The sequence below is a fragment of the Adiantum capillus-veneris genome, chromosome 26 (genome assembly GCF_014529385.1).
Source record: "Adiantum capillus-veneris isolate H3 chromosome 26, ASM1452938v2, whole genome shotgun sequence".
NCBI classification, from domain to species: domain Eukaryota; kingdom Viridiplantae; phylum Streptophyta; class Polypodiopsida; order Polypodiales; family Pteridaceae; genus Adiantum; species Adiantum capillus-veneris.
In genome coordinates this window covers 99,545,106-99,564,960 of record NC_140956.1, presented here as the reverse complement: position 1 = coordinate 99,564,960, position 19,855 = coordinate 99,545,106, and positions in this window count along the sequence as shown.

The window sequence follows — 19,855 nt, the reverse complement described above, 5'->3', positions numbered from 1 at the left end:
CCTTGGGGTTGTCCTTTGCCTCCGAATTCCAATGCTAGCACAAAAGCTTTCAAAAGCTTGGCTGCAATATTCGCCTCTATTGTCGGATCTGAGGCATTTAACCTTGGTACCTGTTTCATTCTCCACAAAGGCTTTCCACCTTTGAAATATGGAAAATACATCGGACTTATTCTTCATGACATAAACCCATGTTTTTCTAGTTGCATCGTCTATGAATGTTACATAGTACAATGAGCCACCAAGTGATGGTGTACTTGCAGGACCCCAAACATCAGAATGAACCAACTCAAGTTTTTTATTTTTTCTTTCATTTCCTAATTTTTGAAATTTTACCCTTTGTTGTTTATCATAAACACCATCTTCACAGAACTCTAAGTCCACTTCTTTCAAACCTGGTAGAAGATTCTTGGTTTGAAGGATTTGCATTCCTTTGGCACTCATATTGCCCAAGCCGGTAGTGCCACACCACACTGTCAACTTCTGTAGTTGTTGCACAAGCTGAAGGTTGCATGCTCATAGTACACAAGTAAAGTGTACCGACCTTTTCTCCCTTGGCAACCACCAAAGATCCCTTTTAGATCTTCCACCGTTTGTTTCCGAATGCAATGTTGTGACTTTCATCCTCCAATTGTCCTGTAGGGATCAAATTTTTCCAAAGAGAAGGAACATGCCTAACATCTTTAAGCTTCCATTCATTTCCGTTAGCAGTTTTGACAGAAACTGTACCTTTGCTGACAATTTCACAAGCTTCATCATCTCCCAAGTATACATACCCAAAATTACCTTTGGTGTAATCTTGGAAATGTTGCTTGTGTGGTGTCGCATGGAATGAAGCCCCGGAATCTACTATCTAGGAATTAGACACATTGTCTAATGAGAGAATTAGAGCATCTTGCTGTACTTTACCTGCCACATTAGCCTCCGATGTTGGCTTGTTGTCTTGAGACTCAGTCTCCTTCTTCTTCTTCGACCAGCAATCCTTCTTGACGTGGCCCTTCTTGCCGCAGTTCCAACATTCAAGAACTGACTTTGTGCGTGACTTGCTCCGTCTTGAGTGATCACGACCCTTTTGGTTTTTGAACCTCTCCTTAGGCATTCCTCTTGTTTCCACTGATAGTGCAGCACTTGATGATTCTCTTGTGCTTCTCCTTCGTATTTCCTCACTTAGGAGAACACCCACAACATCATCAAACTTAAGAGTATTTGTGCCAGAAATAGAATTACTTACAGCCATCACAAGGCTGTCCCAACTATTTGATAGAGATGATAGTATAAGGAGAGCTCGCACTTCGTCATCGAAATTGATTTTCACCGATCGAAGTTGACTTATGTTTGTGTTAAAGTCATCTAGGTGTTCTGCAAACTGAACCATTCTCTGTCATCTTTAGATTGAACAAGAGCTTCATAAGAAATACCTTATTGGATGCCGATGGTTTCTCATAGAAGTCATCAAGTGACTTCATCAAGTCCTCCGTGGTCTTCATCTCCAAAACGTTACAGGCCACCGTTGACGCCAAGCTTAACCGGATTGTTCCCAGTGCCTTTCGATCAAGGACAATCCATGCTTCATCTGCCATCGTTGCGGGCTTCTTTGCAAGACCGCCTAGTGGCAAATAGAGGTCCTTCTGGTAGAGATAGTCTTCAATCTGCATCTTCCAATGTTGGTAGTTTTTTCCGTTGAACTTCTCAATCTTGAGCTTCCCTTCCTCCGCCATAATTACCACTCAATTCAAGGAATCCTTTCCTTGAGATAATTTAGCTACGAGCAAACCTTGCTCTGATACCAGTTGTTAGGAAATAAGACGTAGCTAAATAGATATTTGAGTAGATTACTTAATGGAGAGAGATAGATTTCACACACAAGCGATTATAGAGTAGAGAGAGAGAGAGAGAGAGAGAGTACACACGATATACGTGGTTCACCCAATGTGGGCTACGTCCACGGGAAACCATCCACTCAATGGCTTTTATACCTTAAAACAAGAAGTAGTTTACAAAGGGATTGTTACCATATACATGTGGTACTGATGTGTGTGAACACACTAGGACCGCCGGGGCCTTTTTTCCCTCTTTAGTAGGTTTTTTCCCCTGTGCATTGTATATACGCCCATCACTCTAGGGCTATCTATCTTTCCATTGCACACGAAGTAACACACTCTCTATTGTGTGCCTTGAGCTTCCTTCGTCTTCTCCAAGCTGTGTGTGTTTCTCTGCAACCCTAATCCCAACAATTGGTATCAGAGCAGGTCACGTTCTCCGATTTCAGTGAGCTTTGGCGAGCGTTCGCAGATCGACAAATATTTTGGGCGAACTCGAAGAGCTCGGTCTGCTCAGAATTTTCATTTGGGCTCATTTCGGCCTTCGTTTCCACTACAGGCAGTACTGCACATGCTATTTCGTCATTTTGTGCAGAATTTCTGTCAGTGCCAATTTTTGCATAACAGGTACGTTATAGTCTTCTACGGTTTGTGCTATATAGCACAGGTTGTTCCCGCTCCGTTTCTCCTATTTTCAGACAGTTTTCACATCAGGTGCAGCATTTACCATGGCTGACAACAACAACACAGATGTGTTCAAGATGTTTGCTGCTGAGGCCAGGTTGGATGGGGACAACTACCCTATGTGGGCTTATATGATGCAACATGTTCTTGTGTCAAAAGGTGTCTGGAACATTGTGCAGGGCATTGATGTACGTCCTGGTTCTGAGGATGTAGGCGATGTTGAGGATGTTGCAGGTCTTGCTGCAAGGATTGCAGCTGTTAGAGTTGTATTGCCTACGACAGAACAAGCTCGTTGGGATGTTAAGGATGTGCAGGCTCATGCATTGATTGCGTTGTCTGTGAAGCGCACCATTGTTCCTCACATCCGTTCAGCAAAATCTGCAAAACAGGCTTGGGATATTTTAGCAGGTCTTTATGCAAGCCGCAATGAGGCCAAAATTGCTTTGCTGCGTAAAGAGCTGGCGTCGAAGATTATGCATGAGGAAGATGATATGGAAACTTTCCTTGCTAGTGTCAAGGATATCAATGAGCAGCTTATTTCTGCAGGTGAAGTCATTTCAGACAGCTCCCTTGTGCAGACTGTTCTTGATGCCTTACCAGATTCCTACCAGACTTTTGCTAGTACTTGGAGACTGATGACCCAAGGAAATCCAGAAGTTGTCAAGTTTGATGCATTATGCACATTGTTGTTGCAAGAGTCACTGTCCAGAAAAAACAGGACTAGACAGCGTGCAGTTGAACAGGCTTTTATTGCTTCTCAAAGAAAGGGTGGTAACAGCAATGCAGCCACTTCTTATGGTTCTGCTGCGAGTGGCAAAAATTATGTTCCTAATGCTTCTGTTGGCAGTACTTCGTCTGGCAATTCTGGTGATAAGGGCAAAAAGAAGATGCGTTGCCATTATTGTAAAGCCAATGATCACTTGATCAAGTCGTGTCCTAAGTTGAAGGCCAAAGAGGCTAAGAAGAAAGAGGGTGGTTCCACTGCAAATGCTGGTTCCACTACAAATGCAGCCATTGTTGAGTCTTCTGTGAAAGGAGACTGTGTTGCTGATGTTGATGCAGAATGGGCTTTTAACGCAGAGTGCACTTACAATCCTGTTGTCCATGATGCATGCTTGTCAGTTGCTGCAGATTCACATGTATGGTATTTCGATAGTGGTGCTACAAAGCACATTACCTCACATCGTGAATTGTTTACCTCTCTTGAGTCTGTCCCTCATGGGAATTCAGTCACTTGTGCCAACAACGCCTCTTATCCAGTTCAAGGAGTTGGAAAGATTGTGCTCACTGCTGCTAATGGCAGTTCCTTCACACTTGTTGATGCACTTTATGTACCTGGGATCAAGAAGAATCTCTTGTCTGTATCTGCACTTGCTAGACTTGGACTTGTAGTCAAATTTGTGGATGACAGATGTACAGTTCATGATCTCAGTTTTGGTGATGAAATTGTTGCATCTGGGCTTTTGTGCCGTGGGCTATATAAGCTCACTTTGTATGACAAGTGTGGACAAATTTTGCAAATGCTGTTGCAGATTCAAGGGCTATTTCAGATGCAAAACTTTGGCACGCACGTTTTGGTCATCTGAATTTTGCCAGTTTGCTGCGTTTGCAGAAATCTGATATGGTTGCTTCTTTGCCACCTCTTGAAGCACCTGTCAAACATGTTTGTGAAGGCTGTATTTTGGGTAAGATGCAGCGTTCTAAGTTTCCAAAGGATGGTTCAGTTCGGGCCACATGCAGATTGCAGCTTGTACATAGTGATGTTTGTGGGCCCATGCAAACTCCGTCCTTGGGCAATTACCTGTACTTCGTGACTTTCATTGATGATTACTCCAGGCATGCATGGGTATTTCCGCTTAAAGTGAAGTCCGAAGTTTTTATGTGCTTCAAAAAAATTTTGGCTATGGCTGAAAATGTCTCAAAATGTACTATGGGCACCCTCCGTTCCGATCGAGGGGGGGAGCATATGTCTCATGGTTTCACACTACAAAACGTATTCTGGTTTCACAGGATGTAGTGTTTGTGGAAGATTCTGTTCAGCCCTTGCTGTCATGTACTAGAGACAGTAATGTAAGCTCACAGGACATTTATGACACTTTGTTGCCTCTTTTCAGTGGTGGAAATACGAATGTAAGTTCCAATGAGTCAAATGTACAACCTATGGGGGTTTCTGAAAATGTTTTAGATCAGCCTATTACTGATGCAGATGTACATGATGTACTTGATGAGGAAAGGGCTGAAAATGAGCAGGCTAGAGGTATGCCAAAATGGCTGGTGCACACTTTGTGTGACAGTAAATTGGATGCACCTTTGTCTAGTCGTACTCGTTCAGGCTCTCGCCATGCATCTTATGCATCAGATTGTTATGCTTTGGCTGTGTCTAGCTTACATGATGTTGAGGAGCCTCTGACTTTTGATGAAGCACACAATTCAAAAAATTGGATGCTGCCATGCAAGCAGAATATGATGCACTTGACACGTGGACTTTATGTGATTTGCCAATGTGACATTGGAGCTCATTTTGGTTGGGATGTACATCAATCAGACATTTGTTACTGCTTTCTTGAATGGTGACATATTTGAGGAAGTTTATGTAACGCAGCCTCGTGGTTTTGTCATAAAAGGACAAGAGGACAAAGTGTGCAAATGTAACAAGGCTTTGTATGGGTTGAAGCAATCTCCTCGTGCTTGGTATGAGAAAGCTGACACTCATTTGGTCAAACAAGGCTTTCGTAACAGTCCAACAGAAAGCACATTGTATGTAAAGCGTGAGGGTGATGTATTTCTCATCGTGGTTCTTTATGTTGATGATTTGATGATCACTGGACCAAATGAGAGACATATTGCTGAATTCAAGGTTGATTTGAATGCTACTTTCAAGATGAAAGATTTGGGCCTGTTGCATCATTACTTGGGTATACAGTTTAAGCAGTGTGATGGTGGTATTGCCTTGTGTCAGAAAAGTTACATAGAGACATTGCTATGTAAGTTTGGACTTGAGGATTGCAAACCTACTGCCACTCCCATGGAAACAGGTTTGAAGTTGAGTCTTTATGATGCTGGTGATCCTGTTGATGTCACTCCTTACCAAACTGTTGTTGGCTGCCTCATTTATGTATGCAACACGAGGCCAGATATTCAATTGCAGTCTCACAGGTCAGCAGATTTATGCATAGCCCAGGGTCTAAGCATTGGCAAGCTGTCAAGAGGATTTTCCGCTACCTTAGTGGCACTTTACATCTTGGCTTGTTTTATCCAAAGGGGGGGTCATTGCCGCCAGACTTACATGCTTTTTCGGACTCAGATTGGGCTGGTTGTTTTGACACGCGAGTATCCACATCAGGTTTTTGTTTCATGCTTGGAATTTCATGTATATCATGGTTGATCAAGAAGCAACCTACTGTGGCCACTTCGAGTTGTGAGGTTGAGTACAGGGCAGCCTTCACAGCTACGGTTGAGTGTGTATGGCTCAGACGCCTTATGGCTGATTTGGGTGTTGGACAGGACACCGCCAACACTATCTACACTGACAGTCAGAGCGCATTGGTTGTTGTGAGGAACCCAGTTTTTCATGCTCGCACAAAGCACATTGAGGTGCATTACCACTATGTCAGGGAGAGGCTCTCTACAGGAGAGATCAGCTTGGCTTATGTGCCAACACAGGACAACCTTGCAGATCTTTTCACAAAGGCATTGTCTTGTGAGAAGCTTGAAGCTTTCTGCAAAGCTTTGGGCTTACTCCCCTTTGTGGACTGATCCTGTCCTCAGGGCATGGTACTTCCCTTTACTCATGTGCCAGCTCTCGTTCACCGCATCACTCCAGGGGGGATTTGTTACCATATACATGTGGTAGTGATGTGTGTGAACACACTAGGACCGCCGGGGTATTTTTTCCCTCTTTAGGAGGTTTTTTCCCTCGTGCATTGTATATACGCCCATCACTCTAGGGCTATCTATCTTTCCATTGCACACTAAGTAACACACTCTCTATTGTGTGCCTTGAGCTTCCTTCGTCTTCTCCAACCTATGTGTGTTTCTCTGCAACCCTAATTCCAACAGGGATTATACCCTTAATGGAGCTCCCGCCTTGCTTCACTCTCATCACCTCACACTCACCTTGTTGCATCAACTTCACACTATGAAATGAGTGTAGAAATGGCCTCCTTTTATAGGCCAAAAGGGCTACCCTCCCTTATGAGAGGCAGCCATGTGTAGCCGCCCTTGTGTGAATAAATCCAAAGCGGACCCTCCAATCCGCCCATGTTTGGCCGCCCTTGTGTAGACAAATCCGCTTTTGAATTCCGCCACTAGCCATTGAATTCGGCCACCGGCCATTGACTACCAGCCACCACCGACCAAACGATCGATCATTTTCCGACCACTTTTCGGCCGCCATCCGGCCATAATATTCCGGCGAAAAGGAATATTCCGACGAGGGAAAAAAGAGTCTCGGAGGCTTCCACCCCCGATGCCCCTAAAGTTACCCCTGAATTTTGGCCACGTTAAAATTTTTATTTCCAGCGAGTGATTTTTCATCACGCACGATGGCTTCTCCTCATAATCAGGGCCTTACAAATGTGCATTTTTACCACAAAAATTACAAGGGTAAATCAGGCTCCATACTTAACAGTACCATGGGTGACATGATGTGTCGCTTATCGTTCGCTCATGGATTGTTGAGACGACACATGCACAGGCTACAACACGGCTGGAGGTCATTTCCTGTAGCAAATCTTCCTGTAAAGCGAGATAGACACGGTGCAGATCAAAGCAGTGATCGAGCGAATGCGAGCAATTTCTCATGCCTTAATCGACGGCGTTGCGGCTGCCCACTTGGCCGGTATCGTGCACAGTGACTTGCACCCGTTCAACGTAATGTTGGACTTTACTCACACCAATAAACCCCTCGTCGGCATCATTGATTGGGGTATGATGCTAAGAACACCAGCTAAGCACGCAACAAATAATTATCTGCATCCAAGCGCATAGTCGGACGAAGCAGTTTTGAATGCAAAGAAAGCAGGGAATGCCGAGATGGCTAAGCGACCATGGATTGCTCCCGAACGATACGATCCACGATGCACAGATGCATACACAAAAGCGAGCGCCATTTATGCATTGGGCTACCTATTCGACATGTTGGCAGATTTTTGGAGTGCAGCCAAAAAAGTTTATTTTTCAGATGAAGTTTTTCACCACCCGGACGAAGATGTTATGAGGGCTATTCCAATTAAAGTAGATTGTTCGATGAAGTTAAAAGAGCGAGACCAAAGAAGGAATGCGTCTGACGTGTTGATATTTTCAAAGAACATTTAAAGACAGACCCTAACCATGTCCAGTGTCCGCTTGTTGAACTTGCACCATCATTTTATCCGATTTAAACATTTTTATGATATACATATGTCTTGTCCAGGGTATTCTTTTTTTATTGAGGTGTATAATCTGGTTGAAGTGGTTCACCTAATTGAGTCAATTATCTTTAGTCATTTCAAATTTTTCATTTAACTGTCAATATTTCAAATTTGCCTTGTGGTTCAATTAGTCGCATTTGTTATGGTTTGATTTAGTGGATTCCGCGCAGTGTCCCAATAAATGAGAATATATATTTGCCAATGATATTGAATATTTTTCTCTCTGTTGACTGCATCTCTAAGATAAAATGACCGATGAAGAACAAGATATTGGCACCCAATCACTGCTTGATGATCAACAACAAGCGGCTGTTAATGCATTTCAGTGCATGAAGTCTCTGGCACACGGCATGTTGCCACAACAAGCGACGCGTACTGCTTGCCGACTCTCAAAGTGGGCAAATCCAAACCATATGCAATGGAAAGAGATCAATAAAGAAGTGACAAAGGACATGATCAAGACAATATGGCCATGTGAGGACGCAGAGATCAAGAAAGGAAGGTGGTAGGTTTCGAAGTGCAACCATGATGCGATCAAAGATAACGCTGAAAGGATTTATTTGGAGGTTTATGGCCATCCCCTGCACAATGCATATTGTGCGCTATATTTTGCAAAAATGTTACATGTTCACTTTGTGCAACAGCGACCAGTAGACTTCTCATCAAAGGAGACAACTGTTGCCACTCATGATTTAAGGGAGAGTTGTGTCACTTTCACCCGAGATGAGCTGGCATTGATAGTGGAAGGCGCCGACCTACAGTTAAAAAGAGAGAAGGATATTTACACGACACAATTGGCAAAGAAAAATGTAGAAATAACACGGCTTTCTAGCCACCCAAACACCGCAACCCTCACAAGTCCGGATGGAGAAAAGCATTCACCGCTTAAGTCAGGACGTTCAAAATCTGACACAATGAGTGAATCCAACACATGTACAAGGGACACACATCAGCCACCTTGTCTTGCATCCGGAGTTGGTCCCCTCGTCTACTTCAGATGCATCCTCATCTTCCCAATGTCCAGTTTGCTACAAGCATTTTGATGGATGGAGTGGATATTATACATTGACATGTGGTCATTATTATCATTTAGTTTGTCTTATTCGTTTGATGCAAAATAGTAGTCGATGCGTAATCTGTTCACAAGATATTCCACAAGGAATATATATTATGCTTGGCATGGCATAAGAATATAAATTCAAGCAAGCATGCCCAGATACCCCTAGCACAATTAGTGATGAGCAAGATGCTGCTTCAGGGCAACACAATTGAGATCGACAAACTATGTACTATCGCGAATATGAAGCATTGTAATTACTCAAAACACATTTGAATACAAGGTCTTTTACAATGGTTTTTGACATTTACTCGTTCTACTCTCAAGCTATATTGAATCAACTGAGTTGTTATCTGGTTCTAAGTCTGAGTGTTGTGGTTCTCCTTATAATTCAACCTCCACATCTGTTATCAAATTCTCTTCTATTTCATCTACAGTGCATTGAGATACACCAACATTGAACTCTTCTTCATCTTCTCCATCTTCGTTTTGACAATCATACAACCAGGTTGGCATTTCCTCCTTGTAGCCATCACTTTTGATGTGATTCAGTATCTTTTCGTTGCAATACATATACACTAATTTTTCTGCTATGTCTGCTAATAGTCTGTTCGTTGCAATACATATACACTAATTTTTTTGCTATGTCTGCTAATAGTCTGTTGCAAATAGTGCTGTGAACATACTTGTACATACTCCACTTTCTCTCTGAACTTGAGTTTGTTGCACATTGTGTGAGTACTTTCATTGCAAGGGGATGTAAGGTAAAGTAATGCTCTCCACCATTCATCAACCACCACTTCCCTGCAGGTTGCTCTTTTGCCATTACCTGTACAAAATCATTCGCAAAAGGACCTTCTTTTAATCTAAATGCACTCATTTCTTTGATGCAATCAATTCGGTCCTGAACGTTGGAGTAGAACGTGTTGACCACGTGATAGAAATTGCCTACCACCTCACTATTGGACATTAGATCTAAATTCCGATACTCTGGATCGCGTATGTAAGCCACGCTATGGACTGGACTATGAGCGCTCTTCCACCTTGCATGAAAATACTTAGCCAAAAATTTTTGTTTTTTTGCCAGAGAATGGTAATCGCCACTCCTTCTCTACTACGTACTCTTTCAGCTCTTCAAGATTTTCAAGACTCTATTGGAGTGACCACCATGTCATCCACACTTTGCCCAAGTTTGGTGCCCTTTGATCAAGATTGCAGATCGCGAACATATCGGGCATCATTACATGGTATGCATCCATTACACTCCTCCACCAAGCAACCTTGTTTACATTGCCACGTAGACATGTAATTTTATCTTTCACTTTTTCTTTCTGCTCAAGCAGCCATTCATCAAAGGCCGCACAATTGAATGTGTCAATCACAGTGCATTTATTACGGAGAAGGAATTCCAAGGTATAAAAGTGTGTGCAGAATCGAGTTTCAGCAGGAAGTTTCAGCATCACTCACATGCGCATCTTATACAAATCGAGCACTCTTTGTCGTTTCAAGATACATTTCATAACCTGACATGTTGTATCAATTATTTTGGCAAACCATCTGGTTTCTTCGCTAGTGTACCAATCTTTTAGCACCAAGTTCAAGCTGTGCGTATTACAACCATTGGCAAAAATGTGTGGAAAGCACTTCTTTATTAATTTACTAGCATTTTTACAATTCTTCGCGTTGTCCATGACTACTTGAACGACATGTTCAGCGCCAATTTCTTTAATTACATTAATCAAGACCTCAGAAATGTATTTGCCACTTTTAATTACACCAGAACTATCAATCGCCTTTATAAACGTTTCTCCCCTTGGACAAACCAACATTACATTGATCAGCGGTCTTCTCTAAACATTTGTCCAGCCATCACTCACAATCGTACATCCTGAAAGTGAAATATTCCCAAGTATTATTTTGCCAACACGCTATTTGACTTTGATATAACATTTGTCCAAGAAAACATTTCTTATCGTGTGATAAGAAGGAGCTGAAAACCCCCTTGGACAAACCAACATTACATTGATCAGCGGTCTTCTCTAAACATTTGTCCAGCCATCACTCACAATCGTACATCCTGAAAGTGAAATATTCCCAAGTATTATTTTGCCAACACGCTATTTGACTTTGATATAACATTTGTCCAAGAAAACATTTCTTATCGTGTGATAAGAAGGAGCTGAAAATCCTGGACCCAAACTCACCATTTTCTTTCAAGCAGCCTTCCAATGATTGTTGTCTACCATGACCAAAGCACTTCCAATAAAGAATATTGCTTTGGCGAGTGCAATTTGTGCTTCTTCTAGAGACTGCACTCGAAAGCTTTGATGTAATGATTTTTGACGCATTTGACAAAGTCCACCTTCATTGTGACGTTTAAAAGGAACACTGCCTGGAATTTCCTCTCCTTGCGCAGGTTGTTCTCCAAGGTTAGCTGGTGTCACTACAGGATCTGCGGAGTTAATATTTGGCTCTGGGAACTCTTGACTCGAATTCACAGAGCTATATATCTATTGTCTCTTGCCACCCTTTTTGGCGAGCTCTTCTCTCAAACGCTTTGCAAATGCAGGTGCCTGAGGATGTTCACATTTCTTACAACTGTTTTTAGTGCTACCCAAAAAATGATCCCTAATACGTGGTGCACCGCCTAATTTTGTTGTGTGACAAAATTTACATTGCCACTCCATATATCGGCCGCATATGTTGTGAGCATAATCCCACTCTTTGCCAGGAGCTTTTTTATTCTTTGGCTTCTTCGTACCACTTGTGCCCACATTTTGCTCCATTGCTTTTAAATTAAAACTGAAGACAAAAGAACAAGATGTTCAGTTTTTGAAACATTTTTCTTATTTTCAATATATATTATAATTTAAAAACCATTCAATATGAAAGTAACCATGATGCACATTATGAGATTTTCAATGCACGCTAGTCAATCCACATATCGATCACCTATACTGGGAGCAACCATACACATTGCAATGTAGTCTATGCATGGCATAATAACTATAACAATGCTATGAATCTCTCTATGCAATTATTATTATAATGATTATTTATATGTCCACTTTGATTTGCAAACAATAAGACACATCTAATTTCATTTACTACAAGAAAACAAATGAAAGCAATAAAATATATGATTGATCATTTCATGCACTAATAATCTATCCTAATACATAATGCACTCTCTGTACAAACCAATGCATGACCTAACGCAAATAAATCTTCAATATAATCACTCAATTGAGGACTACTTGTACCCATTGAAGGATTGTAGCCCACCCATGCAACCAACTCAATATATAAAAGCTATTTTAACCCAATCAAGGATTATAGCTCCTATATTGTGGAGTGACAAGTGTAATTCAACTCAAATGCAAGACTTCAAGGATCTTTATATGCCCGGTATACTAGTAGAGGACATCCGACCCTTGACTATCGACTTGTCATTTACATATGCTCATCTTATAAAACCAATTACACCCCTCATTTGGACCAATGGCTTCTTTGCAATGAGCATGATTCTCCAAGTTCTCATTTGTTTTGGTTTTGTACTTGTATGTCGGTAAACGAATTAAATTTTTTTAGAAGTGGTTACCGAATTAAGAATCACATTCGGTCCAAAAAAAAGGACCTGTGACTCTGTAACCTTAGGTCAATTCACAAGGAGAGGACTATACCCGGAACTCGGATACACTCCCCAAGGATTTGCCTAGCTAAAAGACCGGGGTTAGCACACTATTTACTATATATAATTACTCCCGCCGGGCTTTTTCATTTTCCCGGCGGGCCCGCCGGGCTACTGCATATACCCGGTGGGCCTCGCATGGAAAAATAGAAACCCCGGAGGGCTAACCGGCTCTATAGGTTTTTGCAGGTCAAAATCAAAGTCACGTTAACAATTAACGTGATCACGTGATTTTTGTGTAAATACTAGACTTATTGACGTAATCACCCGATAGTGATTACGTTAATGAAATCCTTGATAATAACCATACCATACTCAAGTAGTAAAGCACAAAAAGACCAGATTAGTACTCACCAGATCAATAACAAGGCCAAAATATGTATAACATTACTCATATATTTTATGGCAGTATCACCATCAAGAACTAGCTCTATGTATGAGTATGGTTTCATTAAACCAGATCTAAACCAATCATCCAAGCCAGATATCAAACCGCAGTCAACATGTCAAGGCCAAATCTAAGCCAGACATCGAAGCAACCAACTGTAAGTTAGATTTTTTGTTTACTCAAAGCAAATAGTTTCCCACATACATAATACCCTACCATACTCATGTAGTAAAAAACCAGATCTTGTTAAATAAAAAGGGAACTAGTCTTATAAGACAAAAACATTGGTCATTTGAAAGAAATTTGTACATTTGCTTTCTCTAATGTAGCATTGTAAGCATTGACAAGGTTCATACTATCCTTAAGCTGTATTCCTTGCATCCATCTAGCATCTTCAAAGGATAATTTCTGAACCTAATAAGATACCATAGGATAATCTTACCATGGCGTAGTACCTTGTCTTCATGCCGAAGGATAGCTTCGGGTTGTAGCACCTCTTCTTGGTCTTTGATTTCCAGAGGGTCTTCAATAATTAGTTCACTTGGTGGCTCTCCTTGGTATGGCTTAAGTAGGCTCACATGAAAAGCATTGTGTATGAGCCAATGGTTGGGAAACTTGAGTTGATAAGCCATCTCATTGATTGGATTCAAGATTTGAAAAGGACCACAATATCTTTTTGCTAATTTAGCATAACACTTTTGATGGCCCAAAGGATTTTTGCTCGTCGTTTGCCTCAATCGAGCCTTGGGAAACTTAAGTAGGACCCAATCATTTTCTTTGAATGTTAAGGCCCTTTTGTGCTTGTCACAACAGCAGCTTTTTGCCTTTGTTGAGAGATGGATATAGCCTCCTTAATCTTTTGAAAAGATTCTTGTAAGTCACGGCTATACTCATCGACAACGAAGATCTTCCCATGTACTTTAAGTAGCAAGGGACTTTTAGGTATTCCCTCAATGATTTCAAAAGGTGCTTTTCCCATAGAAGTATGTATAGTATTATTGTACGCATACTCTATAAGAGGTAAGTACTTTCCCATTGTGAGTGTTAATCTACTTCTGTAACGTAAGTCTTTAGTAGATCGAGTATCATAAGATTGGCTATCTCACTTTGGCCATCACTTTGTGGGTGATAGGCCAAAGAGAAATTCAATCTTGTACCTAGATTTTCAAAGAGACCTTTCTAGAAATTACTGGTCATTCTAGGATCTCTATTCGACATGATGGATGTTGGCATGCCGATCCATGGTGATTGAAAATATGAGATACAAAGAGAGTTTCCATTTGGTGTGCCTTAATAGTCTTCTTGATAGGAATAAAGTGTGCTTGCTTTCTATACCTGTCAATTATTGTCCATATTCCCGGATAGACTTGGGTAATCCAAAGATAAAATCCATGGATATACTTCCTATGGTGAATTTGGAATAGGCAATGGCTGGAGTAATCCAGGTTGCTTCCCTCTATCATACTTGGTCTTTTGGCATACCACACATTTTAAAACATACTCTTGTATGTCCACTTTCATGATAGGCCAATACGTCTCTACTCCTCAGAGAATAGGTTAAATTCCTCTATGCCCCGCATAGGGAGGAGCATGAGATTCATACATAACTTTCTCACGAAGGGAGTGGATAACACATAGCCTATTGTTGTGGAGAAGATAACCATCCTGCAAGGTGAATGGTTCCTCTTTCTTCCCCAAAGCAAGGGATGACATCGTGTCTCTAAAGTCACAGTCAGTAGCATACTCATCTATCATAGAAGATAGATCATTGTGAGTTGCTATAGACACCACATTAACTTTTGGTCACCGTGAAAGTGCATCGGCCGCTTGATTGTGCTTACCAACAATCTGAGCAATATGAAAATTAAATTGTAAAATAAAATTTGCCCACCTCATTTGTTTGTCGAAAATCTTGGTTTGCGTCATGAAGTACTTGAGACTTTGATGGACGGTTTGTAGAATAAATGGAGTCCCCAATAAATAGTGCTTCCATGTGTCTAGGGCATGTAGAACAGCTAAAAGCTCTCCTCAAAAATTCCTAAGACCCGTTCATCCATATTGAGCCTTTGGCTCCCATATGCTATGGCATGCCCAGCAAGACTGCTCCAAGGCAATCACCACAAACATCACATTGGACCTCACATGGCTTTGAGAGATCCGAAAGCATGAGAACTGGTTGGGAGGTAAGCTTCTCTTTGAGCTTGTCAAAATCATTTTGCTCCTTAGCAGTCCATGAATACTTAACGTTCTTCTTGGTTAAGTCATGTTATGGTCCTGCTATTTGAAAGAATTTTTCTATGAAGCATCTATAGTATGCACACACACCCATAAAGCTTCTTAGCTCATGTAGATTCCTTGGATTAGGCCATGCTTTTATTACCTCCAACTTTGATGGATCCATATGGTACCATCTTGAGAGATAATATGACCTAAGTATTGAATCTCTTTAAGGAAAAATTTGATTTTCTTTTGATTGAGAAAAAGATTGTTCTCCCTCAATACTTCAAAAATTACTTGAAGATGTTGCTTGTGTTCCTCCAAGGACTTGGAGTAGATGATGATATCATCAAAGAACACTCCAGTGAATTTGCGGTAGGGTCTAAATATTTTCTCCATTAGAAGATTGAACGTGGCTGGTGCATTGGTCAAGCCAAAAGGCATGACTAGGTATTCATAAAGACCACACGTGATCTTTAGGATATCTTCATCCATTATCTTTATTTGATGATAGCCACTTTTAAGGTCAATCCTACTGAAGTAGGTGGAGCCTTGTATCTTATCAAATAGATCTTCTACTCGAGGCACGACAAATCTGTTTTTGATAGTGATATGGTTTAGTGCTCGATAGTCCACACACATATGGTATGTACCATCTTTCTTTTGCACTAAAAGGACTGGAGAATAAAAAGGAGAGGAGGTAGGCCTCGCCATCCCTTTGTCTACAAATTCTTGTACTTGCCTCATGGTCTCCTCTTGTTGAGCTTGGGAAACTCGATATAAGGAGGCGTGAGGCGGTGAGCTTCTTGGTAGAAGCTCAATTCAATGATCATCATCCCCTCAGTTTGGAGGTAAGTCCATGTTGGAAATTGGGTTGCAGAGAAATGCACACATCTTGGAGAAGACGAAGGAAGCTCAAGGCACACAATAGAGAGTGTGTTACTTAGTGTGCAATGGAAAGATAGATAGCCCTAGAGTGATGGGCGTATATACAATACACGGGGGAAAAACCCTCTTAAAGAGGGAAAAAATGCCCCGGCGGTCCTAGTGTGTTCACACACATCACTACCACATGTATATGGTAACAAATCCCCCCTGGAGTGATGCGGTGAACGAGAGCTGGTACATGAGTAAAGGGAAGTGCCATGCCCTAAGGACATGATCGCTCCACAAAGGGGAGTAAGCCCAAAGCTTTGCGGAAAGCTTCAAGCTTCTCACCAAACAATGCCTTTGTGAAAGATCTGCAAGGTTGTCCTGTGTTGGCACATAAGCCAAGTTGATCTCTCCTGCTGAGAGCCTCTCCCTGACATAGTGGTAATGCACCTCAATGTGCTTTGTGCGAGCATGAAAAACTAGGTTCCTTGCAACTACCAATGTGCTCTGACTGTCAGTGTAGATAGTGTGGGCAATGTCCTGTCCAACACCCAAATCAGCCACCATAAGGTGTCTGAGCCATACACACTCAACCGTAGCTGTGAAGATTGCCCTGTACTCAGCTTCACAACTTAAAGTGGCCACAGTAGGTTGCTTCTTGCTCAACCATGATACACATGAACTGCCAAGCATGAAACAAAAACCACTTGTGGACACTCGCGTGTCAAAACAACCAGCCCAATCTGAGTTCGAAAAAGCATGTAAATCTAGCGGCAATGATCCCCCCTTGGGATAAAACAAGCCAAGATGTAAAGTGCCACTAAGGTAGCGGAAAATCCTCTTGACAGCCTGCCAATGCTTAGACCCTGGGCTATGAATAAATCTGCTTACCTGTGACACTGCAAATTGAATATCCGGCCTCATGTTGCATACATAAATGAGGCAGCCAACAGCAGTTTGGTAAAGAGTGACATCAGCAAGATCACCAGCATCATGTAGACTCAACTTCAAACCTGTTTCCATGGGAGTGGCAATAGGTTTGCAATCCTCAAGTCCAAACTTACATAGCAATGTCTCTAAGTAACTTTTCTGACACACGGCAATACCACCATCACACCGCTTAAACTGTATACCCAAGTAATGATGCAACAGCCCCAAATCTTTCATCTTGAAAGTAGCATTCAAATCAGCCTTAAATTCAGCAATATGTCTCTCATTTGGTCCAGTGATCAGCAAATCATCAACATAAAGAACCACGATGAGAAATACATCACCCTCACGCTTTACATACAATGTGCTTTCTGTTGGACTATTATGAAAGCCTTGTTTGACCAAATGAGTGTCAGCTTTCTCATACCAAGCATGAGGAGATTGCTTCAACCCATACAAAGCCTTGTTACATTTGCACACTTTGTCCTCTTATCCTTTTATGACAAAACCGCGAGGCTGCGTTACATAAACTTCCTCAAATATGTCACCATTCAAGAAAGCAGTAACAATGTCTGATTGATGTACATCCCAACCAAAATGAGCTGCCAATACACATAGAAAATGCACAGTAGTCATACAACAAGTGGGAGCAAAAGTCTCTTCATAATCTATGCCTTTTTGCTGTGCATAACCCTTTCAACAAGTCGAGCCTTATGGCGATCGATCTCACCATCCGGCTTGAGTTTCAACTTGTAAACCCACTCCGTACCAATGGCCTTTTTGCTAGGAGGCAAATCACATAAAGTCCATGTGTCATTTTCTATAAGTGCATCATATTCTGATTGCATGGCAGTCATCAAATTTTCTGAATTCGTGCTTCATCAAAAGACAGAGGCTTCTCAACATCATGTAAGCTAGACACAACCAAAGCATAACAATCTGATGCATAAGATGCATGGTGAGAGCCTGAACGAGTACGACTAAACAAAGGTGCATCCAATTTACTGTCACGCAAAGTGTGCACCAGCCATTTTGGCATCCCTCTAGCTTGCTCATTTTCAGCCCTTTCCTCATCAAGTACATCATGTACATCTGCATCAGTAATAGGCTGATCTGTAACATTTTCAGAAACCCCCATAGGCTGTACAATTGCCTCATTGGAACTTACATTCGTATTTCCACCACTGAAAAGAGGCAACAAAGTGTCATAAATGTCCTGTGAGCTTACATTATTGTCTCTAGTACATGACAGCAAGGGCTGAAAAGAATCTTCCACAAACACTACATCCCGTGAAACCAGAATACGTTTTGTTTGTGGATGATACAACCTATAACCTTTGCTTTCAGCACTATAACCAACAAAAATACATTTGACAGCCTTATCATCCAATTTTTTGCACTGTGTTTGTGGCACCAAAGCATATGCCAAACAGCCAAAAACACGCATGTGCTCAATAGAAGGCTTTCTATCATGCCATGCTTCATATGGAGTTATAGACTGCAAAGCTTTCGTAGGACACCTGTTAAGTACATAAGTGGCACACATGATGGCCTCAAGCCAAAGAGAATGAGGCAAAGCTTGACTTTTGACCATACATCATGCCATTTCCGTCAGTGACATGTTTTTCCTCTCAGCAACACCATTTTGCTAAGGTGTATAAGGCACTATACATTGGTGTTTTATCCCACGACTAGCCAGAAATTCATTAAATTCATGACAATAATGGCAACGCATCTTCTTTTTGCCCTTATCACCATAATTGTCAGACGAAGTGCTACCAGCAGAAGCATTAGGAATAGAAGTTTTGCCACTCGCAGCAGAACCATAAGAAGTGGCTACATTGCTGTTACCACCCTTTCTTTGAGAAGCAATAAAAGCATGTTCAACTGCACGTTGTCTAGTCCTGTTTTTTCTCGAAAGTGACTCTTGCAACAACAATGTGTATAGTGCATCAAACTTGATAACTTCTGGATTTCCTTGGGTCATAAGTCTGCATGTACTAGCAAAAGTCTGGTAGGAATCTGGTAAGGCATCAAGAACAGTCTGCACAAGGGAACTGTCAGAAATGACTTCACCTGTAGAAATAAGTTGCTTATTGATATCCTTGACACTAGCAAGGAAAGTGTCCATATCATCTTCCTCATGCATAATCTTCAACTCCAGCTCTTTACGCAGCAAAGCAATTTTAGCCTCATTGCGACTTGCATAAAGACCAGCCAAAATATCCCAAGCCTGTTTTGCAGATTTTGTTGAACGGATATGAGGAACAATGGTGCGCTTCACAGACAATGCAATCAATGCATGAGCCTACACATCCTTAACATCCCAACGAGCTTGTTCTACCGTAGGCAAAACAACTCTAATAGCAACAATCCTTGCAGCAAGACCTGTAACATCCTCAACATCGCCTATATCCTCAGAACCAGGACGTACATCAATGCCCTGCACAATATTCCAGACGCCCTTTGACACAAGAACGTGTTGCATCATACATCCAACTTGTCCTCAGCAGCAAATATCTTGAACACATCTGTGTTGTTGTTGTCAGCCATGGTAAATGCTGCACCTCATGTGAAAACTGCCCGAAAATAGGAGAAATGGAGCGGGAACAACACGTGCTATATAGCACAAACCATAGAAGACTGTAAGGCACTTGTTATGCAGAAAACGTTACTGACAAAAACTTTGCACAAAATGACGAAATAGTCTGTGTAGCACTACCTATAGTGGAAACGGAGGCCGAAATGAGCCCAAATCAAAAATCTGAGCAGACTTAGCTCTATGAG